The 8,075-nt window shown below is 41.6% G+C and overlaps 1 long non-coding RNA gene across 1 annotated transcript in view; it reads left to right on the top strand.

Annotated features, from left to right (window-relative positions):
- The first annotated feature begins 202 nt into the window (after window positions 1-202).
- Window positions 203-8,075, top strand: part of LOC109305688 — a 16,222-nt gene continuing 8,349 nt past the window's right edge. The window contains exon 1 of the long non-coding RNA XR_002099663.1: window positions 203-1,222. This is a non-coding gene — a long non-coding RNA (uncharacterized LOC109305688). The remainder of the gene's footprint in view (window positions 1,223-8,075) is intronic.

An 8,075-nucleotide genomic window follows, 5' to 3' on the forward strand; every position in this document is an offset into this window, starting at 1 on the left:
ACCATGAGAGGCCAAAACCAGGATGCAAAGGAAAGGGACTCCGGACAAAGTGGCCTCCCTGCCTTTAGGTCTCGATCATGGATCATGTATTGGGCAAATTTTGGGTGCATGAGCCTTTGGGCGAGCTCCCCATAACCCAGAAATAGGTCTCTGTCCTTGATGCTGTTGTACTTCTGCAGCAGTCAGGTGGCAGGTGGACAACCCTGTAAACAAGGCATGTGTCACTGCCACCTCATTCGTAAAGCCCGCAAATCTGGTTGGTGGTCTTCCGCAGCACAGCCGCCCTGTAGTTGGGGTTCAGGCCAGCTGCCAGATATGGCTACCGATGGCACAGGCACCCGTAAGTGGGGTGTGTGCTGCCTCCTACCAGAGGAAAAGGACAGTGGATTTGGACATGTGTAGCGCTGGATGCCCTGTAACTGGGAGGCTATGTGCACTGCCAAAGCCAGCCAGTCGGAGAGGTGCCCCTGTAAGCAGGGTGGGCATAGCCTCCTTCCACTGGTGTGAGATAGCCAGAGCAGTCTGCAGCATTGTGCCACAGGGCAGCCTTGCAGACAGGAGCTGAGTCTCATGGGGTGATGGCAAACTTCTTAGAACCCAGAGCTTGAGGACCTTCCCATGGCTGGGTTGAAGCCTGTGGCCTCCACCCCCTTCCCTGTGTCCAGGCACCTGTCCTTCTTCCTGCATCTGTGCCTAGCACTCCACATCTGGATGGCTGGGCTGCCTTGTAATGAGGGTGCGAGTCCGGAGGCCCTGGCGGGGGGCAAGGTTCTGCAGAGCTGTGGACCTCCCTGTAAGCAGGGTGCAGGTCTCACTGTGCCTTTGGGGACAGCTTTGTCCTTTGGCTGCCCTGATGGCCCTCCCTGTAAGCAGGGGTCTGGGCCTTTCCCTTTTGCCCCCTGAGGGCAGTCTGACTAGTCAGGTGGACCGTGCCCTGTAAGGAGGGTGCTGGTCTCAGCCTTCTTTCCCCCTGGGAGCGGAGGATTTTCCAGTGGAAGGTTGGCGGTCAAGCGGTTTGCGGCATGGAGCTCCTTTCCAGCCTGGAAACAGTCTTTTTCCCTTGTCAGTGTGGACAGCGAGAGAAAGGAGTGCCTGGGAGCAAAAGCATTTATTTTCTTTTTGTTCTTAAAACCATTGTAATATACTTTATTTTCTTCCCAGTGCTGGAAAAAGGGCGAGATGCGTCCTTGTAGTCTTCTCCTCCCACGTCCTCACCTAGGGGGTTAAGCACTGCTATAAATTCTTGTGCCTTCTGGCCTGGGGGAGCATTAGGCCACCCCTAATAATTTTGGAAACATGACCTCCCTGTAGCTCATCATATGTCAATATGCCCGCGTCACCTGGGAGCCATTCCTAGAGCGATTCCATACGTACCAGGTGGCAGTGCAATGTTCATAATTAGTGCTGAAGAACCCCCAAAAGAGACAATTAAATTAAACAGTCCACTTAAGCAGTAGCTGCTGAAATGTCACCATGGGGTTACTTCTTCATAGTATGAATGCCCCTGATAATAATAAATATTGGTTGGGCACATCTAAATATAGTAACAGCTCTTATGTTGCATAATTAGCTTTATTGTTTGAGGAGTACTATTGGATATTGGTAGGGCTGTCATCCTTAAATCTACAATTGATTAAAGAAAGCAAGTGGAACTGAAGAGATCACCATTTTAAAATGTTTCCTTATTCCCTTTTCTTTTGGTTTTCAAAATCTTTACACAACGTAACTGGCAGATCACAAACAAAGTCACCTTTTCAGAGCAGAAAGTATCTAACTTCAAAAAAGTGCTTACTGATGTTGGAGCTTGATCTTCAAGCTACCTCTCTTCAACATGTTAGTGATATGGGACAATTAGTTCCTCATCAAAAAGAAATATGGCATTTCAGAATTCAAATTTTATTATTGTAAGTGTTTGATTTTACATCTTACATACCTAAGCGTTGTCAGGCAGCTGGGATGGAATGCATTGAGCTAGATCTATCCTTTTCATTAAAAACATATCATACCTTAAGGGAAGCATGTTTTTCTATAGGGATTGCTCTACAATTTAATTACAGTAGGCTATCTTCTCATTTTATGAGATTCATTGGTACCATGGCAGTACAGTATGATTTATATCAGCACAGCCTGCCCTATCATCACGGTAAGCATAGCATTACTGTCCTCAGGAAAAAAAAATATGGTTGGCAAAAATTCTGTGGACAAGCTGCAAAAGTGACGGTACACCATACACTTCACAAGGTGAAATATATAAGCCCACTAATAAACCATTATCCACCAGAAACATTACAGAAACATGATCTAGCTAGGAAGAGAGAACCTCTGTATTTTTTTTTATCCTGCATGAGCCAAGCAAGAGGACTAAATTTCCCATTTGTTTGTTTGTTTTTTCTTCAGAAGAGAAGGGAATAGAGTTGACAGACCATATTTCATGAAAGTAGAAACACTGCAGATTCTTCTTGGAGAACATACTGTCATTTTGACATTTTTAAATGGCTATTTATGCATTTATTTGTTTATTAAAAATCTGTAAAAAGTTGTACCCAACAGAAATGCACACGTATTCTTACCAAGGAGGTTGAGGAGGATCAAATAGTCAGATGAATTAGACAGATTGGAAACGATCTATACACAACCTGTATTAATCTTACATAAAGGGTGCTGAGGTGCAAGCAGATTAAAGCCTGGAGTCATATTTATGGTGAGATGGACAGTATTTCATCAGGGAAAAACCTTACTAGTGTTATGACAGAGAGAACTAACAGCACAGATGCCATTCTCTTTTGTTGTTAGGCAATGCTTTCATTTAAAAAAAAAAAAGGGTTTTAGAAAACTTTAATGTTCTTAATTTAACCAGTGCTGCCAATTCCTCTCTTCTTTTTTCTTTCTTTCAGTTCTCATGCTGGTCAGTGATTTTTCTAAAGCCTGAGAGGCTAGAATCATTTCAGTACATGGGAATCTGAGCACCTTAATCCTCACTGTCTTTTTAAAACAAAGTTCTAGATGTTGTATTTTGGGAGGGTTTTTCCCTAGAGAAAAGCTTCAAGCACAATGTAATCCAGCAGCATATAAAGAGAAGGTGTGGAAGATTAAAAAAAAAAAAAGCTCAAAATTTATTAATAAAGTATCATGATTTTTCAGCAAATCTTGTGATTTTTTTTAATCCTTTTTAATCCTTGAGGCTGGTAATACTGTTCACTGTTTATCATTTCTACTGCCTTGAAAAATAGAGCTGCAAATGTTTTAATAAAGGGGTAGAGAGTTCTTGTAGCTTCCACACCTGTCACTGATGTAACCTTGAGGGAATATATACCATCCTAAACTTATAAACTCTACTGCAAAGCAAAATCAACATGCTTCTATATCAGTAGAAGTGAGACACACGAGGATTTCTCCCCCAATACTTCTACCACCAGTGTCTTTAGCGGAAAGCAATAAAAATGATAAAACAGGATTAGCTCTGTCATGAATGTTTCAGCCTCTTTTGCTGGCTATACAGGGATGCTTGGTAGGATTATAGGTTTAGGGAACCACAAGTGCTCCCCAATCCCATCTTGCAAAAGGAGAGAATGGAGAGTGCACACAGGCTTCGTATAGGTCACAGGTAAAAACATAGATCATGGCATACAGGGAGTAGTCCATGAGCTTTCTGCAAGAGCAGGGATTGTGACTATCCTGATTTGTGAAAAAATAAAACTTGGATTAAAAGAAGTTCCTTCCACCATCAATTTACAAACTCACATATGCAAGGTCCAAAAGCAATCTGGTATATGTAGACTGAAAAAATGCAGAAAAACAAGTATTGTGAGATATTCCCATGATTTCCATGTCTAAGGCTAAATACAGACATCCCAAAAGCCTGAGGCTGAATAGATTCAATCTTTGCAGCTTAGTCTAGATTGAACCAATAAGCAAGTGAGCAGACATTCATTTCTGATTCTGGAAATGTAGCCACATGCCTGCAGTGGCCCAGGTCAGGAACTGGGTGGGCCACTAGAGCATGCCTCCCTAATCGGTTGGAGCAGACAGCTTGGGGCAAAGCTAGCTTGACCACCCTGTTAAGCAGGGGCTTGTAGGGGAAGTGCAAAGCAACCTGGGATGCTGGAGGGTCTGCAACACAAGTTCAATAAACCAATTTAAATTAAATGGGTGAAGTCTGATGCTGCATTCATTCAGGTTTATCCTAAAACAATTTCAGACATTTTGAAAGCAGTTTATATACCATGAACTTCTCTTGTGTTACAGATTTGAAGAGGCTTCAGATCACTTATACCGGTTTATGTGTAATTTCTGTCCCTAAACGTAAGACATTTTCATAATTTTCCAAAATGTCTATATTTGTCCTTGGACCTCTCTCATCTGGAACCTGAACAATTACAGTGAACAGAGGGAAAAAAAGCAACAGGAAAAACACATGCAGTAGAACAGTGAAATCTTATTTTTGAGGGGATTGTTTTAGCATCAAAGCTTTTGAGCCAGATGTAGCTATCAATAGGGGCAGTGATATGGGATATCTCTGAGCAAAGACCACAAAATGATTTATAATTTAGTTAAAACTTTCATTATTAAAAAGGGACTTTGTTGAAATATATGTGTGTCTGCCAGTCATTCTCTTGATTTCTCAAGATACTGGCCTATTTGGAGACCAAGTTATTAAAAATAATCTTTGTTGTAATAGTTATTGAACTGATGCTATCAAAAGGACTCTATGATTTACAGCACCTGTCTCTAAGGAGGCTTTACCAAGATTTTGTTGTTGTAATTGAGGATACATGTAGCTGAGGATGTAGTTTGGGACTGGATTCTGCCATTCAGTAAAATCTCATTTTTCTCTTTCCTTGGCACAAACACAACTGCTCTGGCCCTTGGAAGGAGGCTGTAGGTAGCCCCATGAAAATTCATTCTCCCCCTCCTTTTAACAGAGCAGGCTGATCAGCAGAAGAGCAGGTAAGCTGGATCACAGTGGGTGCATCTACATGAGCCACCCACTGCTCAGTTGTTACTGCGCAGTCATTTAGTACTTGCATAACCAAGTACCACAGGACTGCTCAGTAATCTGTGTTACTGCACAGAAGTGTCCCAGCACAGCTGCCTAGTGACACTTACTGTGCAGTAGCTATGCAGCAGCAATGAGCTACTGCACTGTAAGCATCTTGTGTAGACATGCCGTTTTCCCAGTATTTAGAAAATACTATGGAAAAATTATGCCCACAATTGGCACTTCTGGCAGTGAAGTTACAGAATAGAAAAACTTTACAAAAAAGAGCCCATGATCATTAAGCCAATCTCATAATTTTTTTAATGTGTGGTTTTAGTAATTCCACTCGCTGGTTCATCTATCCAGAAGTGAGAGCTGCACACTATTAAATAAATGAATAGATAGGTGTTTTCATTTCACTATACATTGTTAGAAATATATACTAGGAAGGAACAAAAAGTTTGCATCTGGTCACATCAGAAGTTCAGGAAATTTAGACCAAGACCTGGGCTAGAGCCAGTTCTCTATTACCCTTTATCTTGTAAAGTCACTTACATCAGTGAAAACTGAATAAAAATGGAGGTTAAATACTAACAAAATCAGGAGGATAGCATTTATCCAGTTATATATAAGATAGTACAAAAGATATACAGAAATGGAGCATCAGGCCCTTCAGGTTTAACATTGACAACTGGCTGTGTAAAATTACCTTTATAAAAATCAATACTCGTAACTCAACAATGCAGCTAAGTACATGCCCATCCTCCAAACCTTTTCTGAGTAGCCAGAACTTCCATATCTATGAAACACATATTTTGTGTGAGTGAGTGAGTGAGTGAGTGAGTGTGTGTGTGTGTGTGTGTGTGTGTGTAAAAGTGAATGCTCCTAGAAAACAATGATTTTACCACTGGTACGATGAAGGATACTCTGTTTCTGACAAGAAAAATAGCAACTATCATTTCACCTTTTCACTTTTCACAATACTTCTTGAAATAACACTCACCAAGCTTAATGTTACCATAAGTTATACCTTCAAAGGACTCATACAAGATTCATGACTGCTGAAAACATCCTGCTGCATTACATAGCATAATTAAGTATAATCCTCTTTTTTCCTGGTGGGTAAACCAAGGCACATAAAGGTTAAGTGTGAGATCACATTGTTACTCATGTGGGCAAAATAGTAACTAGAGCCTAGAACCCTGGCTATGGATAAGTGAATCCTGAAGACTCTATGCAGGAATGGCATAATTCCAGAATTGAAAATTTATATACAAGCCTCTTCCATTTATAGCCAAGCTATTCCCTCAGCTAGTTCATCAATCTCATCTACTATCAAGTAAATATATAAATATTGTTGCTGTTATTATTATTGGTATCAACCATTCTATTTGATGGGCGGGAAAGTCAATCCTCAGGTAAATCATGAGCAAAGCCTTTGCCCTGGCTTCTGCTCCCTAGTTCTAACTGCTAAAGAACAGGGCCTTAGCCAAGGCAAAAAAAGCGGGAGCAACTTGTTACCTCGCTTTTTAATGTGCCAGATACAGGCAATTATTAATGGATAGGGGAAATAATCTAGGAGACAAAAATTCAGAGGGCATTTGAGGAAGAAAAACAGAAATATTAATGACAGAAATACTGTACCTCTAACAGGGCACATCTAACCATGGAATTAACATGACACAATAAACTCCAGAGAGTTTGAACCAGAGGAAACTGCTCCCAGGCACAGCATCTACACATGTGCCCCAGACAAAAGCAATTTGAACAGGTATAGAGCAACCCTGGCCTGGCAGGAGGCATGGGGAGTCAGCACCAGGCTCCAAGTGGTGGCAGAGGGGCTGGCTGGTGGTAATCTCAACATGAGGGTGCTGAGAGTACAGAGCCATGTGTCTAGGCGGCAGGCAGCCCCTGCACTTTAGAACCCTTGGGCGGTTATACACATGCGCTGGGAGTGGGAGGAGGGGAGGAAGAGGAGGTGCTTTAATTCGAGTGGCTTTGAAAACTGCCCAGAGCAAGCAAGCTTTACAAAGCACCACTGTGGCCATTTTTCAGTGCAGGGATGCTGATACATGTGACGCTGGAGTCTGCTGGAGCATGGTAATTACCATGCTCCAGAAGGCTCAATTAAATCGAGCCTGCTCCAATGTGTTGTAATTATAGCACATCAGAGCTTCTTTGTGCCTCAGCCAGCCCTGATCACTGGCTACGCATGTGTTTCAGTGCAGTTATTTACTCCATCATAATACAGTACTATCCCCGATAGAACAGTCTTATGGTATACTTGATTTACTGCAGACTTAATTTACCGGGCCTTAAAAGTGGTACACATGTAGACAGTGATGCTTTTCTGTGGACCTATTAGTCTACTCCACAGTAAATAGCACATGTAGATGCACCCACACAGCAGCATACCAGACCTTAGGAACTCACTTATTAAACATTATTCAAAGTTGTGTTGTACCTTTATAGCAGCCTCGTATCTCTTTAGTGCTGACTTAAAGACAAGTTTGAAATATTAGGGGTAAAAAAAACAGCAGACCATAACACACTAGCAATTTTAATGATTAACCCTGTACGTTCCTACGGTTAAGTCCTTCAAGGGCAATTCTTTTTTTTGGAACAAGATACTATAACCACCCTGCTGACATGTTCGTGTCTTTTGAATTACATGCATTCTCTCTCTCAAATCATCCAAGTGCAATAGCTAATTTTGAATGGGCAACTCAGAACATAGCTATGAAACTACGGAATATACAGAAAACTAATAGGAAGTAAGAGGCAGTCCACCCTTTCTGAAGACTTCTGTATGCATGTGTTTCCTGAGGCCATGTAAGTAGGTCTAAGAGCATGGAGAACATGAAGATGGCTGTAAAGTCACCTTTGAGCCTTTTGTACTGGTGCATACAGATAGGAATGGAGAGTCTCTATCAGTAAGTTGAAGGATTAAAGATTTTGACTACAGACATGGGCCAAATATGATAAAGAAATTAAACTTGTATAGATGTGTCTTATAGTTTCATAGTTTCATAGTTTCTAGGGTCAGAAGGGACCTGAGCAGATCATCAAGTCCGACCCCCTGCCATGGCAGGAAAGA

Source organism: Crocodylus porosus, unplaced genomic scaffold, assembly GCF_001723895.1.
Source record: "Crocodylus porosus isolate Cpor-Errol unplaced genomic scaffold, CroPor_comp1, whole genome shotgun sequence".
Classification (NCBI taxonomy): Eukaryota; Metazoa; Chordata; order Crocodylia; family Crocodylidae; genus Crocodylus; species Crocodylus porosus.